Raw genomic sequence first — 13,036 nt, forward strand, 5'->3', positions numbered from 1 at the left:
TTAGTTTTAGTTTTGGTGTGTCATGTTTTTTTTAATTGTGGCAAAACCCGAAACGTAGAATGTGCCATCTTAACACACATCTTCAAGTGTCTAGACTGTAGTTGTGAAGTATATTCACGTGGTTGTGAAATAGATCCTGGGGACTTTTCTGTCTTTCAAATCTGAAACTCAGTATCCATTAAACAGCAGCTCCCTCTCCTCTCTTCCCCCCAACTCCTGGAAACCACCATTCTACTTTCTACTTCTATGAATTTGACTACTTTCGAGGTGCATCATTATGTTGCAAGACTATTTCTTATAAACAGCCTTTAGTTGGATTTGTTAAAACCCAATCCAGGGACCCCTGAGTGACTCAGTGATTAAGCGTCTGCCTTTGGCCCAGGGTGTGATCCTGGCATCCTGGGATCGAGTCCCACATTGGGCTCCCTGCATGGAGCCTGCTTCTCCCTCTGCCTGTGTTGTGTCTCTGCCTCTCTCTCTGTGTCTCTGCCTCTCTCTCTGTGTCTCTCATGAATAAATAAATAAAATCTTTAAATTAAAAACAAATAAAATAAAACCCAATCCAAGTTGGAACCCTGTAATGTTTAGTCCAAATGCATATACTGAGATGACAGAGATGTATGCATTTACTTTTTATATTTTGTTTAATCCTTTTTCTGTGTTACTTGCTGTGTACTGTATCTTCCATTTCATTATAAAGACTAGGATATGTCTTTAAATGATCTTTGTCTTTAAGTTATCAAATTACACAGTAATTAAGTAAGTTAAGTAATTAAGTATTAAGTTACACAGTAAACCCTAAAAAGCAAGGTCACTTCCAATTCTGTCATATGCAGCAATAAAAAATTCAGCAACAAATTCATCAACAAATCTTTGACTTAAACTCAAAGGCCTAGTTAACTAAACCTAGTTTCTATCAATCATTTCTTTCATTCGAGCAAATCACATCTGGAATTTTAACTGCTATCAAGGTAAGTGACCTCTTACCCCTGGAATACGGTAATTTTTACATTCTGGGTCCAGTACCAACTTGAACTATCTATTCACTATGTCCATCTGTTAGAATTCAGGGCATGCAAGTTAAATCTCCATTCACCCCTGCATCAGCTGTAATGAGGAAAGAAATCTACTTTAAAAACTAAAAAATATGCTCCAAACCATAATAAGGAATTTATCTAGCTAGAAGGAATTTTTCTAGAAGTAACAGAAGCGCTATCCACACTTAGGTGGCACCCCCACTGCTCCATCCTTGTACTAATTATAATCAGGACTCTATCGCGAGAAAAAGGTATTAGCTTTCCAGATCATGGAGAAAACGCTTTAAGTGACATCATAAACCAACATTCTCTACAGCTTATTCTTCTATGTAACACATCAGGTGAGTGAGAAATGGTTAACATGGACAAACTTTTTCATTTATACTCAAATAAAAAATAAGTGGACGAGTATTCTCCTTAGACCTCACAGCCACACTAAAGGATACTTCGTCAGCATAACCTCTCTTCTGGCCAAGGAACAAGTCCCAGCCCTATTTTCCCTTCCCCCAGTATCAGAGGGAAAAGATCATGGCCTACAAACAGAGAAACAGTAACTGAAGAGCGGACTAGCGACTCATTGGCCATGTGACTTGGAAAATCTCCTTTTCTTATTTATAAAATGGTGACAGTATCACCAATTACTTCATAAGACCATTTTAAAGATAAAATAATATTATCAACTGCTTAGCATAGTGTCTGGCCCATAAGAGCTACTCATTAAATACTGTTTAAAACAAATGAACGAACAGAAAAACGTTTGTTCCATTTCCTTGTTTTTAATTCAAGGAACAAACCCACATTCATTAAAGTGATAAATTTACTGATACATCTCATATATCATTTAGTTTCATTTTTTTCATCACTTTCCCACCTATAACCTTCTTAAACTTCTAAGACATAGGCTGTATTTGAATCTATTCGTGTACTGACAGTGATAAACAGGCTGCAAAGAGATATTCATACCAAAAATGAAGCTGGTTTCACAAATATCACAACGTCTTTTCACAGGGAAGCTTCATGTGTAAGCATGGCCCTAAAGCACTGGGTTAATCTGGGGCCTCACTGTGAAAACAACAAATCTGAAATTCCATAGCTCCACCAAATTTGAAATTATAAACAATACTGAACTATATGTTTTAAAAGTTACATCCCTGATGAAGAGATGGGTGGGTTAACTCTCAGGTAACTGTAATATCTATTACTTTCATATCTTTATGATTTAAATTACAGTGTGTGGGGAAAAAATCATAGGTTTCAGAGATAATGCTTCCCCCTCCCCCACAGGGTGACCCCAACCCTTCTCTATCGTGTCATTTAGAGTAATCATCTTGCCTCTCAAAAATCCAAACTAGTTATTTAAAACATAGTAAGGTCAGTCAGATTCTTTCTTTCTGAAATATGAGGTGATTTTGTATGTGGGGTTGCTTACATGGACTTCTAGACAAAGCTCAGGCAGCAAACCCAAGAACTCCAGTTACCATCTGTACCATGCAGAGAACTGCATTTGAAAAAGCAACGGACACTAAAGAACAAGTACAGAATAATGGCTAGGGCACTAGAGGCAAGACAGTTAAGACAAATTCCAGCTTCCTAAGATATATTGATCTTCATCCAGTTAATTAACCTCTGTAAGCCTTGGTTTCCCTCATCTGAAAAGTGGGTATTATAAGCATACGTAGTCATGGCTCTGGTACGAAGCTCAAATGAGACATGCTTACCAAGTATGGCATTACACTTGATATGTTATCAATAAATGAGACATTAATCATGACTGCTCTTCTTATTAAAGAGTCAGCAATGGATTTTTTTCTCTTTTGTAAAACTAGAGCTAATGAAGACATTAGGAATTTTAATCAACATAAAAATTAACCAAAAAGGCATAATATTGAAATAGAAAGAGAGGATCTCTGAGGATCTACCATAATCCAGGAAGTCACGATATTATCCTACTCAGTGCCCTCAACAGCCAGTGTATTAGGTATTATCATCTGCAATTAAAGATGAAGCTGAAGCTCAGATAAATACCCACAGCTAAAATGGGGAAGTGTTGTGAGTTAAACACCATCTCCATCACCCCTAAGTCTATATATGCACATTAGATCAGAGTATCCCCTGTGGTGTCTGATACTAGCAAGTGTCCTACTAAATGTTTGCCAGTGAAAACACTGAAGAGAATCAACAAAAATAAATCAGTATTACATAACCTCTTGGTATGTGTGCAAGTGCCTTTGCAAAGAACGTCTACTACAGTTATGGCTTACTTATTTAAAAGATTCTGAATCCTGTACCTCAGATGACTCTGTGAGGGTTAAATTACTGTCATCTTAAAAATCAAGCCCTCTCATACAGTGCCAGTGAAAATGTAAAATGCTATAGTCACTCTGGAAAGCACTTTGGCATTTTCTTATAAAATTAAACATGCACTTACTATATGACCTAATAACTGTACTCTCAGGCATTTATCCCAGAGAAATGAAAACTTATATGGACACCATTACCTGTATAGCAGCTTTAATCATTATAACCCCAGACTGGAAACAACCCAAAATGTTCTCCAGTGCAACGAATGGTTAAACAAACTGGTTTATATACTAGGGAACAACACTCAGCAATAAAAGAAATGAACTATTGATATAAGAACAACCTGAACAAATCTCAAAGCATTATGCTTGGGGGTGGGGGGGGGAGCCCATCTCAAAGATTATATACGGTATGAGTCTACTTACAGAATATTCTCACAATGACAGGATTATAGAGATGGGGGACAGACAAGGAGTTAGAAGGAGCCAGAGACAGCCAGAGACGGGTGCACTTACAGCAGAGTAGCTCCAGGGGGATCCTTTGTGGTGACTGAATAGTTTGTATTCCGACGATGGTGGTGGTGGTGACATGAACCTATATACATCGGATTAAACTGCATCAAACTATATACAAACACACACACACACACACACACACACACACACACACACGGGCACCTACATGCTGAACAAGGCATGTAGTCCAGTTAACAGTAATGTACAGTATCAATGTCATAGTCCTGAAGCTGTATCACAGCTAAATGGGCTATCACCTTTGGGGGAGCTAGGTGAAGTGTACATGGAACTCTTCATGTGCAAGGAACCTTCTGTGAGTCGATAATTTTAATTATTTTAAGATTAAAATAAAAGTTTTTTTTTTAAGGTCCCTAGCAGTTTTTTTTTTTTTTTTAATTTATCCATGACAGACACAGAGAGATGCAGAGAGAGAGGTAGAGACACGAGCAGAGGGAGAAGCAGGCTCCATGCAGGGAGCCCGACGTGGGACTCGATCCCGGTCTCCAGGATCAGGCCCTGAGCGGAAGGTGGCACTAAACCGCTGAGCCACCCGGGCTGCCCCCCAGCAGCTTTTTAGCTCAACTGTATGTAGATACCTGCAAACAGGCTAGGCAACATTCTTCTTTTCTGAGGTTGTGATTTCCCCTAAAGCTCCTCAAACTAGCAGCAGATTGCAGACTCCTGTCACTTACCTCACAAAACAGCTCTCTATCACACCTTTCATAATGGAGGAAAAGGCAAATGCAAAGGTATAAATGTATTCACGGTCTCCGCCGTTAAGTGAAGCCATTCCCTCAGTGTTGAGTCCCTGGGGATCCTGATCCAAATGAACAGGGCCTTGATTACATCTAGACTTGGAAGCACCTAACTCTGCCTGGAAAGGTCATGGGAGGCTTCCTCCAAGATGTGAAATTTGAGCAGAGTTTGAAGGTTGGGGAGGACGTCACCTGGCATGACTAGAAGGAAAGAGCATTCCAGGAAGCCACAGGCCTGGGACAGCACCCCAGGTTTAGAGAGCTGCCGGGAAGGGGGTGTGACAACAGTACAACACACCCGTGGGAAAGAAGCAGTCTTAAAGGTCCACAGGACCATACTACAGGTGCAAAGCCTTAAAGCTCAGGGACCCCCACCTGCCACACCCCACCATTGACAGGCAGTCTCAACACTTCTCTTCACATTTTAAGAGATTTAGGCAGTATTTCGCCTCCTCACATGGTTAATATAAATAAGGTATCTTGGTTTGAACAATCCCTTCAATAATTATGATAATGCGATGCTTTGTCAGTGTGTCTTCTAAACAAGACAAGTGGGTTTCTTGAGCAGGAGAATTAAGCCAGTGATGAACAATATCAAAATTACTAAGCCAAATTATACACAAAAGCTAAAGGAATCTCACATAACATACCCCAAGTCTGTTTTTATTCAATCTTGCCCTTTCTCAAAGCTGGTCTATACTCAAAATAAACTTAAGCCATGTTTTAAGTTAGTTGATTGTGGGGAAAAGTAAAATATACAGGAGGTAACTAAAAACACAGAGGTGTCCTACCAAAAGGAGCCAATAATTCTTGATTTAAATTTAACAGCTTTGTTCACTATGGCAGTAAAATATTAATGGCACTGCAAAGTTGAATTCGCATGAGCAGTAATTCACAATTTCTGGAACACAGTCTTTATTTTATGTCAAGTCATTACATCAGTAAAAGTTACCAAAAATAAATCCATTTGACTTCCAGTATTTTAGACAATAAATAGAGCCATTTCTCCCCATGTCAAGTTAGCTTTGAAATACACAGACTTATAACAGTGAAAACTCCCATGTTATCAAAGAAATGGCATGCCAAATCCCATAAATATGTCTTAAAACTAACAAATGTGCTTCTGCTTCTTGTACTTTTGAGCTGTCTTCTGTTCTTTGAATTAATCTAAAACTCTGAGTATGAATTATATGCCACGTGCTGAATAGAATCAGCTCTCCTTACAGCTCCTAAGATTGTTTTCAAATGTGCTGGACCCACAATTAATCAATGAGTCTACAGTGACCAAAGGATCAAGTACATGCAGTAATGTGATCTCCTGTCTAGCTGGAGAGGCAAGTAACTCTTGCAGGACGCAGGGATGCCAACTTAATGGGCAATCATCATGGTGAGTCATTCACCTCATGAGGTACGTAATTGTCCACAGCTTTCCTAAGACAAAGAAGAAATCAAGAGCTTTCACATCTGATAAACCACGGGCCTTTTGTCAGTAATAACTGTCCTTACCTCTTTGTAGCCCCGGTCCCTAATACACTGCCTCTCAATAAATGTTTTTTGACTAAATGAATGAATAACAGAATGAATGCATGCCTGGTGCAATTCAAGAAACTGTTAAAACGTGACATATACATTATTTATCCATTCACTTATTTTTTTTTGCTACGAACATTTATCAGTGCTTATAATGAACCAAGTATCATGCTAGCTAATGAGGAAGACACACAAAAATCTTATGTCACAAGGGACGTAATAAGAGATGTGATAGGAGAGAAAGACATGACCCAAATGACCCAAGAGAGGATAAAGGGAAAAAAGCCAAGTATGGTCATAACAAACTGCACGCTTTCAAACTGATACATGGTACGGGGGAAGGGGAAGGAGGAGATGCTTTTAAATTCCATCCCTGCTTAGAAAGCCACTGTCCTGCTGGGAGGCAGAAAACTAACTCAGACACAAGGGGCCTTCATATGCTTATCATCTATAGGCCTGAAAGCTTAAAAAATCTCCTTTCAGAAGCATTTATTAATAATTGTATTGAGGGCAAAGATGAAAGGGATGTGGGAGCACAGGTTGGCAGTTCCCCAGACCATTAGGAAAACAGTGGACTGTCCTGGTGTGTAGTTTAGGAGTTTCACTTTGATAGGATCCCTGCACCCCATGTAAATTGGCCCCCTACTTCAGAACCCGAAGTCATTTTCTCTGTGGTTGTTATGTCTTAACGACAGGGATTCCTGAGGAGGTTGAAGCCACACTGTTTCAAAGGCACAGTTTTACTTGAAATTCGGTTCAACACGGTTAAAGAACAGATTGCCATCCCAAAAGGATTTCTAGCTATCACGAACAAAAGAATGGAACTTAACCAGGAAAAGGCTGGGGGGAAAACAGGACATGTGGTCATCCCAGCCTGGTGGCAGCTCCTACAAAGGATGCAATGCTAAAAATAGAATCAACAAACATTCACACGGAGATGGTATCTAGAAACAGCATGAAGATTGATGGCATCCCTCCCCTGAAAGGACCTTCAAGGAGGAAGCTACAGACCACAGGCACGCATACACACAGCAAGGCATGTGGATTCATGGTTTAAAGGAAACATTTTTTTTTTTAAAAATGCCTTTAGTCTTGCTAATTCACCTACATTCAATGTCCTTGGTTACCAAGTAGGAGGTAGCATGGACCACATGGAGAGCAGTTAGTAAAAGATGAGCAGAATATTCTCTGGTCATAGGGAGGTTTATTCCTGGCTTATGCTTGCCCTTCGGCACTGGCCCCATGGCCTGACAGACCCATTGTCTTTGCAGAATTCATTACTGGGAGGCCCCCAATTAACCAGTCCTGATGGTCAGAAGTTCCAGCTTTCACTCCCGGGTTTCAACTGACAATGTGAAGTGAAATGGATGACTCCAGTTAGTATTCAGGTTCCTTAGAATTCAGAAGCCCAAATTCCAGAATCACCACCCACCCCTCAACTCCAGAATTATCTAAGTCTCTAATATTGGAGTCCTGAGACTTCCAGGTCTTCAGTCCACCAGAATGGTGCCACAGGTCCTAATTCTCCTTTCAAGAGCTGGAGGCGGAGGAGGTGACAAGTGAGGGTGAGGTGGTCATGTGTCTACCCACCCAAGTCACTGAGTCTCTGGAATGCAGAAGCATGTCCAGGTATAATTCTTTTTAACTAGACTGAACCTGAAATGGAAACCAGGGCTGATTGAGGTGGAATTTATCTTGCCATTCCATAAATGTTCTTGTCGTGAGCCTTCTTAAACTTCCTCAAGCATATAAGCCACGCTTTCTTCTGTAATCTTATAATTAAGTCTTTAATAGTACACCTCCTTGCCCGAATGAAAAAGAAATACGGTATAAAAAGGCTGCTGGGGGGCGCTTGGGTGGTACAGTCAGTTAAGTGGCCAAGCCTTGAGTCAACTCAGGTCTTGATCTCAAGGTTGTGAGATAGAGTCCCGTGTAGGGCTCTGTGCTCATTATGGAGTCTGCTTATGATTCTCTCTCTGCCCCTCCCATACCAGATGCTCGCCTGTTCACACCCACTCTCTCTCAAATAAACAAATACATCTTTAAAAAAATAAAAAGGCTGCTTGGATGTGTGCTTACAAAGGACAAAGACTGCATCTTTGGAAAATCATATACAGGCATGTGTTTATTACTTTGGACCAGAGTTTTTCAAACTGTGAGTTAATGTCTCATTAATGGTTCCTAAAATGGCTCATGAAATCAATTTTTTGAATGGAATGGAATAGGATGGAAAAGAAAATATCAGAATGTATCACATGTTTTCAGGTTCTTATTTGTTGAAGTTTGTACCATAGTAGAGGCTAGGATTTGGCTTTCAAAATAAATTAAAAAAAGGAAAGGCAGAAAGAAGAAAAAAGAACAAAACCTATTCTAATAATGTCAACTTGACATTTAGAAAAATATAGATACAGTATTCATACAACTCATATTACTTTGAATTCCTCATTACAGTGATTCAGAAACATTTTAATTAGACAAAGTCCCATACCCTTTACAGTTTAGTCTCAAGATAAATGATATTAATAGACTGAGTTGAACCTTTACTACAATAACAACATTCCTCCTCCCTCGGGCACAGAGGCTTGCGGTGACACCAACAGCTTGCGGGAGGGGTAAACACACCTTTGAAAACTATTAAATTCCTAAATGCCTCAAGAAATCTACTCCAAAGACATCAGATGTGGACATGGCAGTTTGAACCAATGAACTGCAGAAACTGACCCAATAACTATAGGAGTGTTTGCACTAATATTTCAAAATAACTTTAAAAAGTTAAATAGAAAATATATCTAAGAACAAAAAAAAATAGATTTTAAAATAATTCTATCAAGATATGTTTCACAAAACCTTCATGTATATGATCCTATTTAATAAGAAAATGCCTGGCCTTTGATTCAATGAGGCAAAATCCATTTCTCAGGGTGGCAGTAATATGTCATGATATAAGAAACCTTTAGCTTCAGTAATTTTCTTAATCCGTATTCGCTCTCGATTGCTATAAAATTTATTTCACCCTTAAAAGATATCACACAAATAAATTTTAAATACAAATACAATCTTTACTTAATAAAGTCCTTTCTGTATAATTTACTCTTTATATATTCTTGGTCAATTTAAGGGTCAATTTTAAGACATAGTTTGCTTTAACTAAGACGTAACTATTCTGAGTGGGGCTCCTCAAATTGATTCTTTTACATTGCTAAATTAAAGTCTGTATTTTTTCAAGTAAATATGATCCAAGCTTATTGATAAATGGAGTAAACTTTAAGTCATTTAAAAATAGTTAAAACCATGAAAGTAAATGCCTTTTTAGTATCTACTTAAGGTTTACCTTTCTCTCCTTTATGCTTTTGTCAAAACTAGGGCATTAAAATCTCAGTATCTCTCTCTCTCCTTCTCCCTCCCCCTTCTTCCCTGAAGAGTACCATATTTATAATAGGTACTTGAAAAAAAATTATTTTCTGAATGGAAAAATTACACAGGACACATTAAACTTCTTCCAATAGCCAATTACAGCCAAACTTACTTATTAAATTTTACTCCCTAATACAAGTTTTTATTAGCTATATAATCTATCTCCTTCAATCAACAGAAAGCCATCAATCGGAGCCTTCAGTACTACACCCACTCAATTGACAGCTTGCTGCCTTGGTTAAGCTGCACACAGACTATTATACAAAGTATTACAGAACATCTAGATGTGAAATTCAACCATGAAAATCTTATTTAAAAAAAAAAAAAGACCCAACAGCTTTCTCTCTCTCTTTTCCAAGGGTTACATTCAATTCTCAACATTTCTCCCACCAAAAAATTAAACCACTCCAAATTACCACCAAAATATAACAATGAAAAACTGAATTTTGTTGCTGTCCCAGGAATATCTGAAAGGACAACTGACAAGGCTAATGGGTATAGAAAATCATAAGAAACACAAACCATCCCAACCATCCTTGTCAATTCCTTCCACATTCATCTGAATTCCAGACCACTTGCTCCAAAATAATTATTTAAATCTTCAGCCAAAAGGAGAAAAACCAACCATTAAGCAACAATGGAAAACTAATCAGATTTCTCTCTCCTGTCATCCCCATTGCCACAGGTTGAAAGGAGAATTCTTTGGACCAATTTCCAAAGATGTCACTATAAATTAAACATACTCTCCTATCTTTCTACCTCACTATGGTTTAGAACCCAAACCAAGAGCTTGCAAAATTTCAGATCTCTGAAGAAACTGAGAAAAAGGGAGAAAAAAAAAAAGGTTTTATTTTACGTCTGCTGTAAGCATTTAAAAATTGTTTTTTTAAGTATAGAAACTATAAAGAACTAGCAACACACAAAAAAGCATTATCTCCTTTGGTTTTTTCTCTCTGTGGTTCATTTCTCACCTGCAGTCCTAGGCTGCCTTGTAAACCATTCAGTCTAAAATCATGCCACAATTCCCACTCCCACATACAAGTACATTGCACTCAGGCAACACAGAATAATTTATATTAGCTTAATCCAGACATTTATGAAAAGATAAGTCAGCTACAAAATTCAATAATTCATTCACTCAGTCATGAATGTATGTATGTAGCACCTGCTATGTGTCCAACTCTCTGTGGGAGGATTACGTGGCGAAGATTTGCCTCTGCCCTCAGAGCTAGTAATCCGGTGGAGGACAAAAGATCAGATACAAATAACTGGAGTTCAAGGTCAAATGCTGTAAATACCATCAGATGATATAAACAAAATAACTCTAGGAGTCAAGAAGAGGCAAATTATCACTGGTTTATGTGATGATGCAAAGCTTTTTGGAGATCCAATTTAAATGGGGTCTTGAAGGATGAACAGGATTCTGAGAAGCAGAGATGAATGGATAATTTGAGAAATGAGAGGGCAGAGAGCACCAACATTTCCCAGAAGGCTAGTGTGTATGTGAACACTGTGCTATGAGTTTTCACTTATAGTGGCTCGTAATTCCTTTTCAATGAGGAAGCACAATGGGATTCGGCTGTAAGGTCTGGAGGGGAAACAGAACAGCAGGGAAGATGGGGGTAGGAGCAAGTATAGCATGTCTCCAATTCTGAGCCAGAAAGTCTGGACTCCATGAGAGAGAAAAGTAAAATAGACTATTACCAGCTAAGCTGCTGAATGACAAAAAAGAAAAAGAAAAAAAAAAAAGAAGAAGAAGAAGAGAAAAGAAAAGAAGGGTGGGTCCCACGCTGCTATGGATAATTGGCACAGAGAATTGCTAAGCTCATCTATTTTTTGTGACTGCTATGTGATACTCCTTACATTACATAAAATGTTAGGATTTGAAGAGTCCTACAAGGTCATTTATTTCACCTTCTACCTAATTGTGTGAATCCCTTTACATCATCCAGGAAAAATGTTCTGGCCAGTTTCAAGCATTTACATGAGGAGGAGCTTGACACTGAGCCACTGCTATGTGGCAAGCCCTGTGACACAGGAGGTTACATTTCTCAGCTACTTTGAGAGGGTAGGAACCGTTTCCTAAAACTAAAGTCTTCCTACAGCTTGGTCCTTCAGTCCCCAACCTAGGAGAACACAGGACAACATTTTTCCACTTAAGAAACGCTTTCTTCACATTGTAACAACTATCAAATCAGAAGGAGTCTTACCGTTAATTGTGTGTCATAATATTAATTGGCAGCAATTTTTCTTAGTGGCAAATAAAATAATGATGCATCCTAAAATCATGGGTTTCTCCAATGCAATAAAACATATCAGATAGTAGTGATATCTGTGACACAGCCTTGGCCTAACCCCTCTTCACAAGCTAATCTCTTCTTTGACAAATGTCCTCCAAAGCAGAGGTGATGAGTATAGGCCCTGGACACGTGGGGTCCCATGGCAGTCCCTCATATGCTGGATGGTTGACTTTGACCTGAGTAATGCTCCTTTGTACTTCAGTTCTTTCATTTGTAAAATGGAGCTAACAACAATACCTGCCTCCCGGGCTCTGTATGTGTGTGTTACATGGAATAACACATGTCAAATCCTTTGCACAGTGTTTGGCACACAACCAACATTCAGTAAACTGTTGCCCATTATCATCAACAATGTCTAGACTAAATAATTCCCTCCCTACAATCATCCTCCATAGGACATGGTTATGAAAACTTGCCCACTTCTGAATCCACTCCAATTTGTCAACATCCTCCTACAAAATCTTTTGTCCAGAAAGGAATAAGGTATGTTCTCAGTGGTTTGGCTTGAATATAATACAGGAGGACAATTATTGCCCTTACTCTTGACATTGAATATAGAGCAAGGGTGACTGTCTGTTTGGTAGAGCCAAAGTAGAATGATCAAGAAAGCATATGCCCAAGAATTTTACAATTTATACATTCAGGTAACACATGTGGAAACCAAGTATGAACACCAGAACAACAGAATACCAGGGCGCCTGGGTGGCTCAATCAGTTGAGCTACTAACCCCTGGTTTCTGCTCCGGTCCTGATCTCAGGGTCATGAGACTGAGCCCTGCGTCAGGCTCTGGGCTCAGCACAAAGTCTGCTTGAGATTCTCTCCCTCTCTTGCTGCCCCTCCCCATGCACTCTCTCTCTCTCTCATATAAATAAATAAAGTCTTTAAAAAAAGAGCATGAAGGGATGCTGGGTGGCTCAGCGGTTGAGCATCTGCCTTTGGCCAGGGTGTGATCCTGGAGTCCCGGGATTGAGTCCCACATCGGGCTCCCTGCATGGAGCCTGCTTCTCCCTTTGCCTGTGTCTCTGCCTCTCTCTCTGTCTCTCATGAATAAATAAATTAAAAAATAAAAATAAAAACAGAGAATGACACAATACTGTACCAGAAGAGGGCATGACTAGTTTCTGACTTCAAACAGATTAGAAAAGCTCATCACGTGCCCAGATTCTGAGAGGAGACACCACAG

General features: G+C 39.1%; 1 protein-coding gene across 8 annotated transcripts in view; it reads right to left on the bottom strand.

The window, feature by feature from the left end:
- Nucleotides 1-13,036, bottom strand: part of DOCK4 (dedicator of cytokinesis 4) — a 410,170-nt gene that overhangs the window by 329,373 nt on the left and 67,761 nt on the right. The gene's annotated exons all lie outside the window — the stretch shown is intronic.

Source organism: Canis lupus, chromosome 14 (assembly GCF_003254725.2).
Source record: "Canis lupus dingo isolate Sandy chromosome 14, ASM325472v2, whole genome shotgun sequence".
NCBI classification, from domain to species: Eukaryota; Metazoa; Chordata; class Mammalia; order Carnivora; family Canidae; genus Canis; species Canis lupus.